Source organism: Mus caroli, chromosome 19 (assembly GCF_900094665.2).
Source record: "Mus caroli chromosome 19, CAROLI_EIJ_v1.1, whole genome shotgun sequence".
Classification (NCBI taxonomy): Eukaryota; Metazoa; Chordata; class Mammalia; order Rodentia; family Muridae; genus Mus; species Mus caroli.
Genome location: NC_034588.1, coordinates 53120488 through 53140714, shown reverse-complemented (window position 1 = coordinate 53140714; position 20227 = coordinate 53120488).

Sequence of the window (20227 nt, the reverse complement as noted above, 5' to 3'; positions counted from 1 at the left end):
GTCGCCCTGGTGTTAAGTCATGGCTGTTACATGTGTGGCATCCTTCCCAGTGGTCAAGAGGGCTGCTGCACTCCAAGGACTCACGTGACAATCATTCTGTGGACAAACCAATGAGTTCAGAGAGACCTGTGGCCCAACATGGCAGAGTTAAGATGAGCCCCCATCTTCTCTGCCATCACCCCATACACACATAATCCCCTCTCCCTTCTGTTCCCCCTCCTCTAAGAACCTCTGTGAGTCTGGGGGGGTGGGGATCCTTTCCAATTTTGTGTTAATGAAAGGAAAATAGGGTTGGGCACATAGCTCAGTTGGTAGAACACTATCCTAAAATGCACAGAGCCTGGGCTCAGTCTCCCACACCACATCAACCAGAGACGGTTGGCTCATTGCTACAAACCCAACACTCAAGAGGCAGAAGCAGGTGGGTCAGAGGTTCAAATTCCTCGTCAACTATTGAATGAGTTCAAGGCCAGCCTGGGCAGTGTGTGACTATCTCAGATTAATTAATTAATTAATTAATTAATTAATTAAAATACAATAAAAGCAAAGCAGTCTCTTCCTCAAATGTGTGCCTAAGCCCTTGGAGCTAGAACAGCTACCTCTGGTAACCAGTCAGCATTTTCTTTGTTGTGGTGGTGGTCTGTTGTTGTTGTTGTTGTTTTCCTAGATAAAGCCTCACTCTGTAGCCCTGGCTATCCTGGAACTCACTGTGTAGACCAGGTTAGCCTTAAACTCCCAGAGATCTGCCTGCCTCTATCTCCCAAATGCTGGGCAACTATGGCTGACTTCAGCATTTTATAGTCAAGGAATCACCATGCTACACATCTCTGGTCTTCTAGGTTTCGTTCGAGAAAGTCTTCAAATAAGGATCCCCATTTCAAGCACAGGAAACCAAAGTTTCTGGTGTTGGATTTTCATTGTTTGGATCTGAGTAACTGAGGCTGGCCGTGAGCTCCTGGTCCTGTCGCTTTCTCCTCCCCTGAGTACCTATGTGCTGGCATTGCACATGCGCAGCACCAAGCCTGAATAGAATGTTATCTATTTTGCATCCAGAATTGCAGCCCAGAGGTAAGAAACTCCTCAGCAATGACAATGTGATGTTTGGGGTGAGCTGGTATCCAGGGCCGGGCTTCCCCTGGCTACAGACAGCCCCTTCTGTTTCAATGCTCCTGTGACTTGGAAGCAGACTGTGGTAGGGATTGGTGTGCAAGGGACAGGTACAGAAAACCCTCAAAAAACCAGGAGAACAAGACAGGAAGGAGAACAGCCCAGTGCAGACTCAGATGGGCCCCATCTCACAGGCCCGAGCACTCTCACCTCAAGTCAGTCCACACTTGAAGGCACCTCTGTCTTCTTCTCACTACCATTTGCACGAGGGTCAACTGGGCCAAGGTGAGCTCTGTCACCTTCAGAGCCAGGGAATGACACAGAGAAGTCTGAGGTCCAGGTGTGGAGCCATTAATTGCCTATTATACAGTATTTGGTTCTGAGAGGAAGGCCGGCATCTTCTGCCATCTTGTTCGTCTCCCAGGGTTGCTTGCCCTGATGTCTGGCGTGGAACGGAGAGTGGACATTGCTATTTTAGATGCCCCGTCTCCATTCTCCCATCGCCCAGTCACAGAAGCAGATGTGGCACCTTGAGGGTAGGGGATCCTTCCACAGTTTTTCACTGAAAAGGTGCTCAACACAGGGTGGTGGCTGTTCATGATGTCCCCAGAAGGACCCAAGGAGCCAATTCTCAACAAATTTCTGGGGAAATTGTCTACTCCCCTCCGGGGATGAAGCAAGAAAGTAAGGAGTAAGGGGCTCTCACTGGAACCACTACGTTCAAGAACGTTCTTGGACCGGAGCAGAGACACAGTCAAGTGTTCCCTTTCTAGATGTCAAGACCTGTGTTCAACTCTCCAGGACACACATGAGAAGCTGGGCACAGTGATGTGTGCCTGTAATCCCAGCAGGGGTAAGATGGGAGCTGGGGCTCCTTGCAGCTTGGCTGGCTTGGCCTGTGTGGTAAAGTTCCACAGCAAAGGAGAAACCTCATCTCAAACCAGTGATGGCAAGAGCCTGGGGACCAACGCCTGAGGTTGCTCTCTGACCTCCACTGTGTACCATAAGCACCCACCGCCCATATGCAGGGACATACATTACCCACGAGCTGCAGCCCAGGGTTCTGAAGTTGCCGCTGACAGTGAGACAGACACTTCCGCCATGAGCCACAAGCACAGCTCCCCTCTCTCTGCTGCCATCTGACCCTCCAGTCAGTGTATCAGGTAGGAACGATAGCTAAGGATACTGGGGTGTCTTTGCAGTTCAGAGAAGCCCCTTGCACAAAGTCAGAATGGACTCTGGGGGCCAGTTCACCATGTCCCGCATGCTAGGTGAGCATAGTTTGACAGGGATAGCTAGTCATGGCAAAAACAACTAGGAAGAGAGGGGAAAACGTTCTCCTTCTCTGCTGGTTATGACCTTGAGTATGCTTGACACTGCAGGAAGCCATCCTGATGTCTCAGAAGGCCCGAGAATGAGACCACAGTGAGTAATGGAGAGGAGAAGCCAGCCTGCAGAGGATGCCTCTTAATGCCTCTTAAAAGCCCAGAGAGGGGAGCTCACTTAGTCTGGATCACATAACACTGGGGTGAGGGATAGATAGACCTTGAACCCTGCCTACCCCACTCTTACCCGGTAGCCTTTACTTGGCTGCCGTTAAGAACTTGTGGACTCTTTCCACTGACCTGCAGTACTCACGCCCGCGGCCAGGAGGGTCTCACAACCCCTCCTTACGTACGCCCTCTAAAGTGGCCGATTGATCGGAGCCCACTGAGCAGCAGAGGTGCCTGTGGATCTGCCCAGCTGAGAAGCTCTCAGAACACATTTCCCCTGGCAGACCCGGTGGAGCCTGGGTGTGTATGAATAACTCAGGGCCGGAGCCTGGCTGGTGGGGAGCTCAGAGCCAGCTCTGAAAACACCCTAGGGGCTCTCTCTGAGTGGCACAGTGAAATGTGGCCACACCGGTTCAGTCTATTTTAAGCTTCGGAAACCAAGGGAGGTGAAGCCGGGTGAACCAGTGAGCTCCTGGGCAGATGAGTTCCAGGCTAACTCTGGGTGGCTCTAAGGTCACCTTGGGCCCCTCTCGTGCCTCTGTGCTTTGTTCTTCCTGCTTCCCTTTGGACGGATGAGAGGGAAGGAGTCACACTGGAGGGACACTCCATTTAGACAGAAAAATGAGAGAATGTCATATGCTAGGACCTGGTCGGTGTCTTTAAGTGGATTTTTCACCTGATGTAATTGACTGCTTTGAGGGGGGTGTGCAACCACTGTCTCTCCTCTCACGGAAAGGAATGGAAGCCCAGAGAAAGCAAGGCTCTTCCTCGAGGTCACCAGTACAGCTAGGGTTTGAAGTCCACAGAGAGGGCAGCGTGGGGACACTAGCATTACATGTGGGTGTCTGTGCTCTGGTCTCAAGCCCAGCAGTGGGCAGAGCTGCTTTTACCACATGTCAGCCACACTGGGTTCGTCCATAGCTTAGAACGTTTGGTTCTCACAGCGCCATTGCTCAGATTACAAAACCAAAGCTTAATGTCCTAAGTACATTTTCTTTGTACCACACGGCTTCCAGGTTCTTCCTCGGGGCTCCTGGTTTGGGGTTTGGGCAGGATAGTGATAGAGAGAGAGATAAAGAAAGGGCGGATACAACTGATAAAGGCAGATGTTCAGAGTGTAGGATCCAGGGGTCCCTAGTCACTTGCTTTGTCTTAGTACTTAGATAATGCCATTTTAGCTTGTGGGTGAATGTGTATGTGTGTGTGTACATATGTGTGTCTGTGTATGCACGCTGTGTGTATGTGTGTATATGTAAATATGTGTGTGAGTGTGTGGGTCTGTGTGCATGCTGTGTGTGAGAAGTGTATGTACATATGTAAGTATATGATTGTGTAGGTGTGTGTGTGTACATGTGTGTGTGCTTGTGTGTGCATGTTGTGTGTGTGAGTATGTGTGTGAGTATGTGTGTGTATGTGTGTATATGTAAATATGGGTGTGGGTGCATGCTGTGTGAGAGTGTATGTATGTAAGTATATGTGTAATTGTGTAGGTGTGTGTGAGTGTGTGTACATATGTGTGTGCATGTTGTGTGTGTGAGTATGTGTGTGTATGTGTGTATTTAAGTATGTGTGTGTTTGCATGTGTGTGTGTCTATGTGTGGATGCTGTGTGTGAGTGTGTGGGTCTGTGTGCATGCTGTGTGTGAGAAGTGTATGTATATATGTAAGTATATGTATGATTGTGTAGGTGTGTGTGAGTGTGTATACATGTGTGTGGGTGTTGTGTGTGTGAGTATGTGTGTGTATGTGTGTATTTAAGTATGTGTGAGGGTCTGTGTGTGTTTGCATGTGTGTGTGTCTGTGTGTGGATGCTGTGTGTGAGTGTGTGCACATGTTTACTTGTGTGTGTGTTTGTGTGTGTGTGTGATATGCAGTGTATGGTGTGCATGCGTGTTCACATTTGGAAGCCTGAGGTTGATGTCAATGTCTTACTCAAAGACTTCCCACCGTGTATATTAACGTAGGTGTCTCACGCGGCCTGGAGCGCCATGTTTTGGCTTGTCTGACTAGCCGTTTTTTTCCAGGGATCTCCTGTCACATCCTCCCACATCCTAAGATCACAGCCTGGCTGTCATGCCCACGTGGCTTTTACGCAGGTCCTGAGGAGCTGAACTCTGGTCTTCATGCTTATAAAGCTACCTCGCCTACAAAGCATCTCCCTAGCCTAGATTACACTGAACTGAAAGTGCAGAAAAAAAAAAAAGAAAGAAAAAGATCTCATTTTAATTCCTTGACTCCTCCCCCTTTCATTAGAACATTAATGTGCACAAATCTTTTCCTTTGCGTCACAAACCTGTAATCTCAGCACGTCAGAGGTTGAAGCAGGCAGATTATGAGTTCCAAGCCAGCCTAGGTCGCATGATGAGACCCTGTCTTAAAACAACCACAGCCAGATACTGAGAACATAGAAATGAATAAAACTGGGTTCAAATCCTGCCAGAGCCCACACTCTAGGAAGAGGGAGAAATATGGATGGGGCTCGCCTCTAAAACTGTGTCAGCAGACCAGAACACACACCACACGTTTGGTGATAGCAGTGCTGTGGCCACTGGCTTCTGCTTGGGTCGGGGATGTCAGGCTTGACAAAGCCCCCCTTCTCTCTCTCTCTCTCTCTCTCTCTCTCTCTCTCTCTCTCTCTCTCTCTCTGTGTGTGTGTGTGTGTGTGTGTGTGTGTGTGTGTTCCTGTTTTTTTCAAGGTCACCCTGGGAAGAAATGTTTTAGGCAATGTGGTTTACATGGCTGAAGAGCTGTGGCTAAAGGAAGCCACTGGCTGATTTTAAGTAGCCAATCATTGCCAAGGAGAAGGCGTGCAGGGGATATGGTGGAAAGTAGCTGGCACTAGGAAAGCTGTCTTGGGAGGGAGAGAAGAGGTGAGGAAGTCTGCAGGTTAGCTTCTGTATGCCATGCAGAAGGAATTTACATGGTCTCCCGGATGCCACTAAAGATGGTAGGCGGAAATGTGACATGAGCTGGTCTCTGTTTCAGGAAGTGTGTGGAAAGGCTGGGGAGAGAGGATGAGGTGGATGGTGAGACTGGAAGCTGTGTAGGGAAGGGCGTCCACAGCCAGGAGGAGAGCCAAGGCACCATCCACCTGTGCTGGGAAATCACCCGGGACTAAGGATCAGACACTAAGAAAAGCTGGATATTGAGCTGCATGTGTGAGTGTCTGATATGTTTTTGTTTTTAAAAAATGGAAGAATTTTTTAGCAAAAAACTAAAATTATGATAGAGTTGTAATACAATATCTGGCCAAAGCAGCTCAGAGAAGGAAGAGTTTGTTTTGGCTCAGGTTGAAGGGAAATCTTGGTGACAGAACTGAGGCAGCTGGACACATTTTATCTGCTAACAGGAAGCAGAGAGGTAAATGCTGGCCCTCAGCTCAAGACCCCTAAGGAATGGTGCTGCCCACTGCTCAGCTCAGGACCCCAGCCTAAGGGATGGTGCCGCCCACTGCTCAGTTCAGTACCCCAGCCTAAGGGATGGTGCCGCCCACTGCTCAGTTCAGTACCCCAGCCTAAGGGATGGTGCCGCCCACTGCTCAGCTCAGGACCTCAGCCTAAGGGATGGTGCAGCCCACTGCTCAGCTCAGGACCTCAGCCTAAGGGATGGTGCTGCCCACAGTTGCTGACTCTTCCCTATTCAATCAAATGAATCTAGAAACTCCCTCTCAGACCTGCCCAGGGCTTGTTCCCAGGTGATTCTGAATCCTGCCAAGTTGACCACCATCTCCATCTCAAGGATAAAGGGAGTTAGGTTAATAACAAAAACCAAGAATAGCCTACATGGTCCATTGTGATGGTTTGTATATGCTCGGCCTAGCGAGTGGCACTATTAGGAGGTGTGGCATTGTTAGAGTTAGTGTGTCACTGTGGGTGTAGGCTTTGAGACCAGCATCCTAACTTCCTGGAAGCAAATGTTCTGCTGGCAGCCTTCTGATAAAGATGTAGAACTCTCAGCTCCTCCTGCATCATGCCTGCCTGGATGCTGCCATGTTCCTGCCTTGATGATAATGGACTGAACTTCTAAACCTGTAAGCCAGACCCAATTAAATNTTTTTTTTTTATTTTTTTTTTTTTTTTTTTTTTTTTTTTTTTTTTGGTTTTTCGAGGCAGGGTTTCTCTGTATAGCCCTGGCTGTCCTGGAACTCACTTTGTAGACCAGGCTGGCCTCGAACTCAGAAATCCGCCTGCCTCTGCCTCCCAAGTGCTGGGATTAAAGGCGTGCGCCACCACGCCCGGCAAATGTTGTTCTTTAAAGGAGTTGCCTTGGTCATGGTGTCTGTTCACAGCGGTAAAACCCAAACCAAGACACCCTAGTACAACTAGTAAGCTATGTGTTTCCTCTCTGTATTTCCCCAAGTTTGCAGCCCCAAGTTAATGTCTTAGGAAATGCTTTTCTTGAGTGTTGGACAGTTAAGCAGGCAACATTCTTGCCTTCAAGCTGTGAAGACTCACCTTAGGCCCACTGTTAGCAGGTCTACCCTCATTTCTTATTTTGAAGCCATGCTTCTCGAATAAATAAAAAGGAGTCAGTTTGGCCCAGGCCATGATGGTAAGCGTTTCAGTTCTGTTTGTCCCATAGTATGGTGCACCCAATGGCTTGTTCCCTTTCCCTTCCCTCGGGCCAGAGAAATGATCAGGACAATGGAACTCTGTGTGTCTTTGTGTCCCGGAAAGCTCATCCCAAGCTGACAGGAAATAACAGGCATTCAAATCAGCCCTTGCTGCAGCTCTCTGTTTAAGTTGGTGGTAGTGAGAGAATACTATTTTTTTTTTTATTTAGTGCTCTAGAGTTTTCCCTGCCAGGGTATTCACTGTGCATGAGTCAGCCTCCAGCCTTGCTCCACAAGGAGTGTCCAGCCTAGAAAAAAAAAAAGTAATTGATGAGAGTCCACGGAATAGTTATCTTGGCATTGGCTGGTCCTGCTGGGTCAGAACAATTGACTATTGGCAAGCCCCACGTTCTCCACAGGCATGAAGGGAGAAATGAAGCCTTCTTTGGGGAAGGTATGATTCAGAATGTCAGAAATTCTGGTCTTGAATGGAAGGCCTCAGGGGGACATGTAGACAGTGGCCTTATTCTGTGTTATGAGGCCGAAGGGTGATTTTTGAGAGGCAAGTTTGGCAGAAGAGCCAAATCCTTTTGCTGAACTGCCATCTAGGTTAGATGGAGTGTTGGCAAATGTGAGGACCTGAATTCTTTGGGCGCTTCCTGCCCTGGTGGCTGATAGCTCTCCAGACCATCCATCCGCTGGGAAGAAATATGGTAATGAATGAATCCAGGGCGTCTGGGAGACTAAAAATGGCCGACAGGGGCAGGGGAAGGGTGGGAGAGAACAGGGTTCATGCTACTGACCAACAGCCAAAGCTACAGCAATTATTATCTGCTTCAAGCCTGGAGCAAATCGGCCAGATGGGTCCAGTAATGTGCCCTCCTCTGCTCTGCCCAGGCTGGTTTTACATCACAATGGCTGCTCTATGCTGTTTTTCCAAGTATTGGGATGTCGCTGTACACCCTGTGTCCTGGCAGATAGACTTGGAAAAGGTTTCCCTTTGGACTTCCGGCTTAGACCAGCAGCAGGCCAGGGATGCAGGCTGTGTGTTACCCAGGAGGCTAGACAAGCATTTCCTCTGGCAACCCCATCTTTCTCACAGAAAGGAACCTCCGCGGGTGCTAGGCAGGACTCTCCATGCAAGGCCTGGCTGGTGGCGCTCCCCACGCCAACGCCAGGATTGGGTTCCATCATGCATCTGAGATAAAGGAGGGGCTTTTCAGTCTGCCCTGGCTTACTAGGAGATTTTGCAAGCCGGCATGTTTGTGTGACTTCCTGTGGACCTCACCCTTCTCATCTATCCACATGTAAATGGCTGTACGTCAGAGAAAAACAGACAGGAGCCCAGAGCCAGGTTGTACGTCCTATTGGCGAGGGCAGACGCTTGCTTGGTGTTCCACACTGTAACGGAGCTTTGAAGTTTCCTAATCTCTCTGAAAAGAGATAGCAAGAATTTAATAGGTTTTGGTTTTTGTGGGTTTTTTTTTTTAAAGGAAACTACTGATAAAGAAGCGGTGACATAAGCAAAGAAAAATGTAAGTGCTTTTGAGAGCAATACAAGCAGCAAATAGGGAAATGCCGTAAGACCTGACCCATAGTCTGCCTGCCCGGGCAGCTCATGTCCGTTCACACAAAGGGTCTTGTTTGCAAGCTGCCTTTAGACAGAGATATAACTTAGCGAGGGAAAGGAATTATAATTACTATTATTAGGGGTTGTTTTGTTTGGTTTGGTTTAATTTGGTTTGTTCTTCCAAAATAGCTCTCAAATAGAATGTCCCAGGGCAGCTTAATCTCTTATGTCAATATACAGCCTACACAATCCCCACAGACACACCTAGGCCTGAGAGTCCCGCCCACCTTCTTGTAAGGAAGTCAGTCTCCAATCAGTCCTGACAGAACAGTCCACTTGCAGAGCTCACAGGCTTTCCTGGGTTGGCCACTGAGTCCGGAAGCCACAGAGGGACAGGACCCAGAGGCTAGAGAGGTAAGGAGAATTTAGAAAGCCACAAGGCAGGCAAAGGGCCTTCGCATCTATCTGGCCGAAGTCTCTAACACCTGCGAGTCTTGAGAATTCTAGCACAACTTGCCTGGATGTGAGTGTGGCTGACACAACATTGCTTTCACACAGACCGAGGTCAAGTCAGATCAGATCAAGGCCAAACCCTGGCCTCTCCCTTCCCAGCGGGAACCAACAGAAACCCCATCAACAATAGGGACACTATCTTAACCCCTTGACCCATGGTCTTATGACATTAGATTTTAATCCTGTCCCAGGAACCTGTGAACCACCTCACACTATAATCCCATTTACTGAAACAGACAGTTCTTTAGTCTTTGTTTGTTTTTCTTTTGCTTTTGAGACAGGGTCTCACTTAGGTAACCCTAAGTGGCCAGGAACTCTCACTAAATGGAGACCTTCCTGCCTCTGCCTGCTCAGTGCTGGAGTCACAAAGGTGCATCACCCCACATAGGGCTTTTTAACAACTCTTGGAGTTTCAATGTGAGAGTTGCCAAAATTGAGTATTTGGCTGTTACCAAAGCTCTTGTACAGCTCTCCTTTGAGAAGGCCACACCCACAATTAGATGCATCTTGCCCTTTGCCAGCCCCACCCTTTCTCTTAATTTCACGCTTAAGTTTCTGCTAACGTCTCTTCTTAATGGAAACCCAGATGCACTCCACACCGATGTACAATGAAATTCATTTCCAAGGGGAAGTCAGAAATCCCATCTTCACTGGGCAGAGGTCTCTGGAAAGGGTTCCTCGGGCTGCTGCAAGCAGAACCTAAAGCCCACTGCCAGCAATAGATCCTTCCTTTTTCTATAGAGTAGCAGAAACCAAAGAGGGCATGAACTGATTGCCTCTTAACTCAAAAATGGAGACTTTCCCAAAAAAAAAAAAAAAACTGCTGTCTTCAGAAGCGTGTGGAAGAAGACGCTGTGTGCAGAAGCAACAGGTCCACAGCAACCTCTACTGCCGTCAGCATCAGGGGAGCCTGTGTAGCCCTCCTCCTCCCCTCTTACAGACGCCCCTCTCCCAGTCTGCTGTCGCTCGGGCATCTCCTACTTTGTAGCTCCTCTGTGGTTCTCGTTCATGCTGGGACACAACCAACAGAAACCCTGGTCCAGCTAATTCATCCTTTGGGAAGATTGAGGACCACAAAATCGTCATCAGTTAGTGATCCTGGGATGGAGAGGGACCCAGAGTTCACATCTTCACCAAGACTGAAGCTGGTGCTTTGAGATGTTATTAGAAAGCCTTCCCTTTCTGTGTTAGTGAACTACCAGTTCCCAAGGCCCCATGTGTGATGCAATGACCCAGAAGCCTTCTGGCCATTGTCAATTCACTCTGCTTCAAATCTTCCACAAGATTCCAGGCTCACGGTACTGGCGAAGGGGAGGGACCGAAGGGGAAGTGTTTGGGTTTGACTCTTGACTGTGTGAACAGAGATATTCAATATCATCTTCGTGGAGATTCAAGAATAGGAGTGGATGGGCTTAGAGAGAGGAGATGGGAGTTGATTCTGGATTCAGGATAGGCATGTTAATAACAGACTTCCTCTTTGCAAAGCACTTGCTACAAATGCATACATTCGGCTGCATACTCCAGTTACACTACAAGGGAAATGTTCCTCGTATCCACAGCTGTGCCCCCTACCCCCAATTCAAAGGAACTGCTCCTTTTATTTTAAATACGGGTTTCCTGGACCCCCCACCTTAATTTCTAGCAAGTGTGAAGGCCTATAAACCCAAGCCTGCTTTTATCAGACTTACCGTGTCACTTGCTCCTCTGGATCCTCTGCTCATGAGTCACTCTGCCCTGGGCCTGACCACTGTCATCCTTGCAAGTTCATGTTCATCATATGAGGAGAGGGAAGAGAAGAAGGAGGAGAAAATGGAGAAGGAAGAGGAGGAGGAGGGAGCACAGATAAGTTCGTCCACCTAAGTTTGTACCCATTTCTAGATCATGATTCAAACAGAAGTTTGATAACTTGAGTCTGACGCCCACTTTGGTCATTTGGTTAAAGTGGAGGGCAGAGGTCATCTCAGCGGGTAGGAGGCAGTTGTGAAATAAGGCACACTCTTTAAAAAGAGCTCACTGTCGTGAAAGAAATGCAGCTTCTTGCAGATCAGTATTAATCAATAGAGGATGTGATGCTGTGAGTTGCCCAAGGACCAACTCTGCCTCTTAGAAAAAATATCATTACTCCTGGCTGCACAAGCACTCCCGGGACCCAGAGGTGACTAACCGGTGAGCTTCACTCCCCTAGCTGCAGTGACAGTGACTGGTCCAAGGGTGAGGACAATGACAAAATCTACGGATGAGTTCTTCCTTGAGCTTTTCAACCATGAGTCTGGAAGAGAACAATCAACTTCCTGTGTGATCTTGGAGCTGCTGGGTGTGAGGCAGACCATCAACACTCATGTCAGCCCTCCAAGAAGGAAACGCATGTGAATCAGAAGTCGGGTGGGAAGCTCCGAGAGAGCCAGACACCTCTTCCTCCTCGCTGCCTCACAGTCAACTCTACCCTCACATCATTTCTGAGGCTCTCTGAACTCCCGCTCCCCATCCCTCCCTCCTTCCCTCTCTTCCTTTCTTTGCTTAAGCTAGTTCAAGTGGACCTTCTCCTGTAACCAAGGGAGTTAGGAATGAAAACAAATCCTAAAAGGGAGTCATTGAGACAAAATATTTGTCAAAGAATGAACATAATTCTGAAGTCACAGAGGGGAGAGAGAGAGGAGGAGGGGAGAGGCACTAGAATCTAAGGAAAATTTCATGGCAAGCATGTTTGAACTGGACTTGAATAGGGCTGGGGGAGGTTTGGAGAGGACTGGGGAGGGCTGGGGAGGGCTGGGGTGGGCTAGGGAGGGCTCAGGGAGGCTTGGAGAGGGCTGGGGAGGGCTGGAGAGGGCTGGAGAGGGCTGAGGGAGGTCTGGAGAGGGCTAGGGGAGGCCTGGAGAGGGCTGGAGTGGGCTGGAAAGGTCTGGGGAGGGCTAGGGAGAGCTGGGGAAGGCTGAGGAGGCCTGGGGAGGCCTAGGGAGGCCTGGGAGGTCTGGGGAGGGCAGGGGAGGGCTGGAGAGGTCTGTGGGGGAATGAGGAGGCCTGGGAAGGCTTGGGGAAGGCTGAGGTTGGGGAGGGCTTGCCAGGGGAAATAAACAACATGAAAGACCAGTGAGAGAATAGTCAGAATACAAAGGTGGGAGCTGCAATAGTTTAGCTTTTAGGGGAAGGAAGAGGAGGCTTCATCTACTGACTTTCACACAGACCATTCTCCAGAATGAGGACTCTTGTTGCATTTTGCCCATAGCCAGCCAACAGTCTCTATAATAGCTTGATGGCAGATTTCTTAATATTGCCACAACACTGAGAAACACATCCCCGATAAGGAGTAGTCTACTAAAAGTAGTCATATATATGTATATATGTATATATATATACATATACACATATACATATATATAATGTAATATATGTTTGATATATGTTCCAATGCCACAGTGTGCATTTGGAGGTCAGAGGACAACTTTAGGGAGTTGATTCTCTCCTTCTGTCATCTGGTTCCTGGCAGTTGAACCCAGGTCTTAAGGCTTGGCTGTCAGTACTTTAATCTGAGACATCTTACTGATACTAGGCCCAGAATAATTTTAAAGCTCATTTGGGACTAGGTGTTGGTCTTAAAACTCTAATGATATCAGAAATTCTCTTAAGAAAAGTATACACACTCACATATGAAATTTTTGCATAAAATTCCCAGGAAATTCTCAGAATCTATATCCTCCTGAGAACCTTGGAGTGTACTTGAAGTATTGAGATCTTCAGTAGGGGATTCATTTTGGTCCTTATCCCAGTTTCATGTGACAGCTCTGTGTCCATACTGGGCAGTTACAGCTTCATGTGACAGGCCTGTATCTTCACTGTACAAACAGAGCTTCATTTGACAGCCCTGTGTCCCTAATATTCTGATACAGCCTCATGTGACAGACCTGTGTCCCCACTGTGCAGACAGAGCCTCGTGTGACAGCCCTGTGTCCCCACCGCACAGAGACAGCCATTCCCCCATAGTGTCTTGTCTCTTTGTGTCTGTTGCTTTTCACTGTGTCCGTTTGCCTTGTGATGCTATCTGTAGGACATTCTTTGAAGCCTAGAATGAAGAAGTTGGGGTGTGAGACACCTGACTCGCCAGCAAGAAAGACGCCACAGCAGGATCTTTCTGCAACACGTTTATTGGGAGAGCATTGACTGCGTAGGTGAAAGACCCCAAGCCCTAGAACTGGCGCTGCTTATATAGGCCTAGGAGTGACGTGTCCACACCTGATTGGTTGTGCCCTCAGCACCTCATTCACGTGCCTCGGGTCAGGCAGTGACTTAGCAAAAAACTGTATGGCACATGTGCACATTGGTTGTTTACCCATATTCATGGGCATCGGCTTATTGAAACCAGCGCCATTTTGTAATGGCATTTGCGGCTTCCCACATCTCTTGTAATGGTGTTTGCGGCTTCCCACACTGGGGTTTACCTCCCTTGCAAAAAGCAATAACAAAACCAAAAACCCACAAAAAACGAAGAGTTGTTCTGATGTCTATCAAGAAAGTAGAAAATCTACTAAGCCAGGACCATTTCAATTAGCATAGTGGTTTCAGATGTTTCTGACTATTCAAATTATACAAATGAAGGGCATTGTCCTGGACTAAGTGGTGCATCAAAAGATACACTGTTACCAATCCCCAACTCCATGAATGCTACCTTATTTGGAAAAAGGGTTATGCCCATAAAATTAAGATAAAGTATCTTAGGATGAGGTCATCTGGATAATATGGGTGAATCCTGGACCCTAAATCTAATGACAAGCGCTCTTGTGAGAGCCACAGAGGAAGCAGAGATCGAAGTGATGTAGCCACAAGTTAAGGCATGCTGACAGCATCTGAAGTAAGAAGCTGGGAGCAGACTCTCCCCAGAGTTTCCTCAGACACCGTGGCTCTGCTAATACCTTGATTTTAGATTTCTGACTTCCAGAACTGCCAGATGATAGACTTACCATTTTGATCAATCCAATTTGGATGGTTGTCTTTGCAACCATGGGACAATAATACATTATAGCCCATATAAAGATTTGCCTGTTTGCCTCTATTCCAAGTTCTCTAGGGCTTTCTCTCCTCCTGTCCTGCTTAGCACCAACACAACATTCCTTGTGGTTTGTTCTCTGGAGCAAGGAATACCAAAAGTCCTGAAAGCCACTTGCCTACAGTTAGTCAACCACAGGTCCACAGACTGACAATTTAAATTTCTAGGTCAGAAACAGGATGGCTTATTACAGTAAGAATAGTGGCTAACGGTATCTGAATCTGTGTATCCCCAATACTGTTGAGAGACACAAAAAGAATCAAACGCCAGCCTGTTCACACAGTGGGAACAAAGAGAATCAAATACTAGGCTGTGCACACAGTGGGAACAAAGAGAATCAATTACTAGGCTGTGCACACAGTGGGTACAAAGAGAATCAATTACTAGGCTGTGCACACAGTGGGTACAAAGAGAAGCAAATGTTGGCTTGTGCACACAGTGGGCTTCACCTATTGATTTTCATAGAGGAGTTTCTTTCAAATGTGGCCTATTTTGCCATCTTACCCATAACCAATATGCTATATAATAGTTTTATATAAATTCTGTGATGGAGAGTTCCATGTTCCTTCATATTTCCATGATATATATCCCCAATAGGGAGTGCTCATAATAGAAGCAGTCAAATTTAAATTAAAAAATTTCCCACTCATTTGTGTATTCATTTGGGAAAGAAAGAAAGGGGGAGGGCTCTTGCTCTCTTACTCCCTTGCTTCTCTCTTGCTCTCTTGTTCCTCCTTTCCCCACTCTCTTCCCCCTCTCTCCACGTGGCCATGGCCACCTTCTGCTTCTCTACTCTCTCCCTCTCTCTGCCTTTCTGCAATAAACACTCTAAAACAGAGAGAGACAGAGACAGACAGACAGAGACAGATAGACACACACACACACAGAGGGAGAGAGAGAGAGAGAGAGAGAGAGAGAGAGAGAGAGGTATCAGCGTGTGCCATGGCATCTGGGTGGTGGTCAGAGAAAAACTCTGGAGAGCTGGTTCCCGCCTTCCATCTTGTGGGTTCCAAGGCTCAATCTCGAGTCCTCACGGGCTCAGCACCTTTGTCTGCTGAGCCATCTTACCTGCCGTAGTTTTATTTGTATTTCCAGTGCTGGGTACTGAACTGTAGTGCCTGAGCCATGCTAGGCAAGCACTCTATTGCTGCCCTGGATCTTGCATCCTGGCCAGTGCCATGCCATTCTCTGCTTCCCCAAGGGATGCCACCTTTGTGGGGCTAGTTTGTAATCTCTCCTGCCCTTGGATCTGAAGGGAGACCCTGTGTCCATTTTCTAAGGTAGTAAGCAAACCTCTTGGTTGGAGGTCAAGGGGGGGTCCTCTTCTAGTTGTACTCATTACACACACTACCTCTAGAACAGAGGTAGTCAAGCATCTGCCTTCAAGGTACACACAATGTCAGCATCCCACGAGAGAGCTGTTTCCTGATGAGCTAGGAGTGGGAGTGGGGGAGTGGGGGTGGGGTGGGAGGTGTTGAACTCACTCTTCGTTCTGGAGACATATTAGTTATTGCTGCTCATATTAGCTCATGCTCCCCTGACTAGGACAGCTCATAACTGACGGTGACACCGACAGAAACAGCGTGGAAGATTCCATACATAACAAAGTGGTTATGAGAGAACCTCGCAGGCGGGGTTGACCCACCACTCACAAACCATGAAGAGATTTAGTGCAATTCCTTGTGGCCATTGCCTTGTGATGCTTCTGGAGCAGCGTTCAAAGTGCTTCCAAAAGAGGAGCTTGCTAATATCTGGAGCAGCCAGGGCTTCATTAGAAACAAAGCCCACCACTTCCCAGGACGGCGCCTTTGAAGAAGGCCTACTTATTTGTGCCTAGGCATCAGGAGGATTGTCAAACAGCCGCATCGGCTTCTAACTCTGTCCTCTTTACCAAAAGCTAGCACTGCACAGAGAGGAAGAACCTGGGCAGAGACACAGAAGAGGGACCGAGTAGAAGAAGAGCAGCTGGGGTGTGACATCCTCTGCAAAACATAATCCCACCTACAAAGCCTCTGTGGTCATTGTCCAACTCAAGACTAACGTTGGAGCAGAAGAGTTTGGAAAAACTCATGCCAGCTCTTTAGTCAGCTTTTCTCTGAAGCTCTCTCCGGCCTAGTCCAAACTGACAGCTTGGGTGGGACCTGGAGTGGTAAGCCAACTGACTCAAATTGAGTTCTAATTCAACTAACAAAAGTGCCTGCCTTATATAATCCCACTGGTTTCTTTTTATTGTCGTGTGTGTATGTGTGTGTGTATGTCTGTGTGTGTGTACACATGTGTACAGGCACAGATGCCCACATGTAGCTCCCGACAAGGGTGCTGGGGATTGAACTCAGGCCCTCACTCTTGTGTGACAAGCACTTTGCTGACTGAGCCATCTCTCCAGCTCTAGTTCCCCTGAGTCTAACAACAAATGAGCAAACTCTAAAGAGTCGAAGCCAACGAAACATAGTATAGTCATTGATTTATTAGAGAGAGATTGTAAATCCAAATTGCCTTTGTTAAAGCAAAAAACATTTCAGAACTTAGCATTTAATCTTAAACAAACCCAATCACTGAGATTTGAACCTCCTTTTTCCTTCCCCTTTCCCCCATTTTATTTTTGAGAGCAAGCATGCGTTTCCCCCTGCGTCAGCAGTCTAGGCAAAGGCTGAGTTTGAGGCAACCGAAGGGCACGAACGTGAACTAAAGTTTGAAAATATAGACTGCCCTAGATAACATGGCAAGATTAGGAGGCATTTTGATGTAGAGTTTAGCGTAAGTCCTTTCTCCTCCCAAGGAGCAATCACTCCATTCTGCAAGCAGAGAGTAGTTTACATTTCCCAGAGCGGGAGGAAATGTCTCTAATTGAGCGAAACCTCAGGTTTCCCAAGACTTATTTTTGTTCTTTATCTTGGGTCAGGGAGGAATTCCAACCTTGGGTTGGAAGGTGAGGGAGCAGGGCGGAGGTGCCTCCGGAAATGGAACCTGTAGGCTTCGCTTAGAGTTTTCAGGAAGTGGACAAATGACCCTGGGTGGCTGAGGGTTAGCGTGGGTCAGTGGCACCAAGAGATAACATTTCAAAAGGGACAATGACAAAGAAAGAAATGGAAAAAAGAGAAAACTATCCAAGCACATCCCAGAGCCAACAAAGAAGCCTGTGAGCTCTTTCAGAATTGAGGGTTTGGAGCGTCAGGACCAGCCTGAGTGAGTGGCTGAGCAGGGCCCAGTCTCACCTGGGAAGTCAGGGGCAGCTTCCAGCCCAGCACAACCAGGTACAGATGCAATGTGCACTGCAGTTCTACGGGAGCCCTGACAAGGATGCGTCCCTTAGGGGAACCATGACCTTCAGCCAGGCAGAGTGCAGAGTTTTAGGGCCAGGCAACAGGATGTCAGCTTGTGCCCTTTCTCTTGGAGATGCCACTGGCTAACGGATGCATCCCAGAGGGCAAGGTGGGTGCTGTGCAAGCCTGAGGACCTAGGTTTGATTCCTGCATCTATGTGTTGTGTAGCAGTTTCCTCTCACACTGAAATTCTCCACTGAGAGCTGTCCAGTGCAGTACACAGTGAGACCCTTTCTTAAAAAGACAAACAAAGACATTTTGTCTGACAACTTTGTTTTTATATTGTGTGATAAGTGTGTCAGGATTTGGCTAGAATTTATAGCTTCAGGGTAAGATATGCTCAACTCTCATCTTTGTTCGAAGCTACCAGTACCTGAAGCAAACAACTAAGAAATGAAGAAATTGGCTTAGATCCGTTCATGACACGGAGCAGCCCTTTCTTGGCTACCAGAAGGGAAGAGGCTTACCTTTCCAACCACCAAGCCTCCTGAAGATGAAAGAAAGAGCAGGAGGCAGGCAGTGTCCTCTGCAGGCCTTCTGTGGAACAAGCATCAGGAGAGGCCTGTAATGAATGGCTGGGCTCACGACCTGTGGCTCTTCCCACAGGCTGGCGGACAGCAGCTCTGTTGTTATCTGTAAACCTCCTGACCAGCTGGGGCCACGTGTAGCATCAACATTGCTCGCGCCAACCTAAACTTACAAAAATAAATTTCATTGCAGAAAACCTCAAGAACTCACACAGCTGGCTTTCTAGAATGAGGAAGGCACAGCCTCTGTGGACTAAGTTTCACTGCAGCTCCAGTGGCCCACCCTCTCTGGGCCTCTGTGTGCAGCCGTTCTGATGGTTGGGGCAAACCTTGCATAGCAAGCTGAAGTGTGGGGTCCATGGCTCATTAGTCTCCCTGCGTTTGTTGAGTGCATGCCTCCTCCACTGCACGAGGCAGGTGAAGAAGAGAAGGTGTGGTTTCTTCCTGTAGGGTCTTTGGGGATTGGGGAGAGCCATAGCTGACACCCAAAGGTAGCACACTAAAGTAGGAGCAGCTCCAAGAGTGGACTCCAGGGCTCTAGTCGGCATTCTGTTGACCCAAGCAATTGAAAGGACACACCTGTTTCCCCTCACACCCTTGAGGGAAGTCAAGGCAGGAACTCAAACAGGTGGGAGCCCTAGAAAGAGACTTGCAGCAGACATGGAGGGATAGTGTGTGCTTGCTTGCTCCTTCGGCCTTGCTTCCCTTGTACTCCTATACAGCCTAGGCACAGTGCTGCCCACAGTGGACCAGTCCTTCTCACATCAGTCATCAATCTTCTGAGGTTCCCTTTCACCAGCTGACTCTACGTTGACAGTCAGACTGTCCCAATTGCATCGGTAGAGGAGGTCATTAAAACAAATGCTGACTCCAGGAAGGGTGGCCGGAGATGGGGATGGAGCAGTAGAACGTCCATGAGTTTCAGGACAGACTGGTCTACTTAGTCAGTTCCAGTCAGGTGAGAATAAACAAGGCTACCTCTGTCAGAGAACAGTGAGTAGGAAGTATGGCCTTGCCAGCTCCCTGCTGAAAACAGAGCTGGACTGCACAGCGAGCGATGTCTTCTCTGACTGACAGTGACATCTTTATTTAGTAATCGACGAGGGAGAGAGCCATAAGCATGCACCTAGCTTCCGCTCAGATACACAGTGTTCACAGTGCACATGCCACGCCACAGGGCTTCACTGGGGTGTGGTGAACTGAGTCCCGAAGAAACAGGTTAAAAGACCTCCAGGAAATAGGATGTAGACGAGGGATCAGTGGAAGGTCAGCTAATTAGGCTGGGATTACTCTGCTCCCCGTTTGTCAGGAGTGATGAGTGTCACTCAGGATTTGGGGAGCTGTAATCACCCACTTCCCCTGACACTCCCTCAGCTTTAGTCCTTCCATCAGCCAGAATGAAAGCACTGTGCTAAAAATGAGTCTGAAAATCTCCTCACAGAGTTGTCTTTGTGGGGCCAGTGCCATGCCGTTATGCCAGAAGGATTAATTGTTCTCAGGGTTTCTGTTTGCAAACCCCACCCCCCAGCTTTGCAAACACCCCAAGGTCGTGTTTATCGGATCAATCTATTGTAATGTAACTCTGGGGGTGATCATTTGAGAATGAGCTCCAGGAGCTAATTAAGAAGGGGATCACCAGCCTACCACACACACCCCCCCCCCCCAATTTAACCAGAGACATCTCCAAGTAAGGAAAATGCTGTCAAAGTTCCAGAAGCCTGGAAGGGAACTGCCTCAAAAGCCAATTTGATTTAAGAGAACCTAACCAGGACACAGAGCCCTGGTCTATCTACTGTAGAGCCCTTAGGCTCAGAAGCAACCAGAAAAGCGATAGCAAACAGAGTCCGTGATCTGACTCGTTATACCGAGAGAATTTACTGTTATTTTAGCACCTGCTACCAGAACAAGCCAGTGACCTTGTGAACTGACCTGTGAAATGACATTGATTTAATACAGGGCATAAGAATGTAAAAATTAACCCGAGGACAGACATTCCACAGTTCCTTTGCCTGAGCACAGTGCTTCGCGGACTGACCACACACTTTGTAAAAAAAAAAAAAAAAAAAAAAAAAATGTATCGTTGGACTGACCACATACTTTGTTTT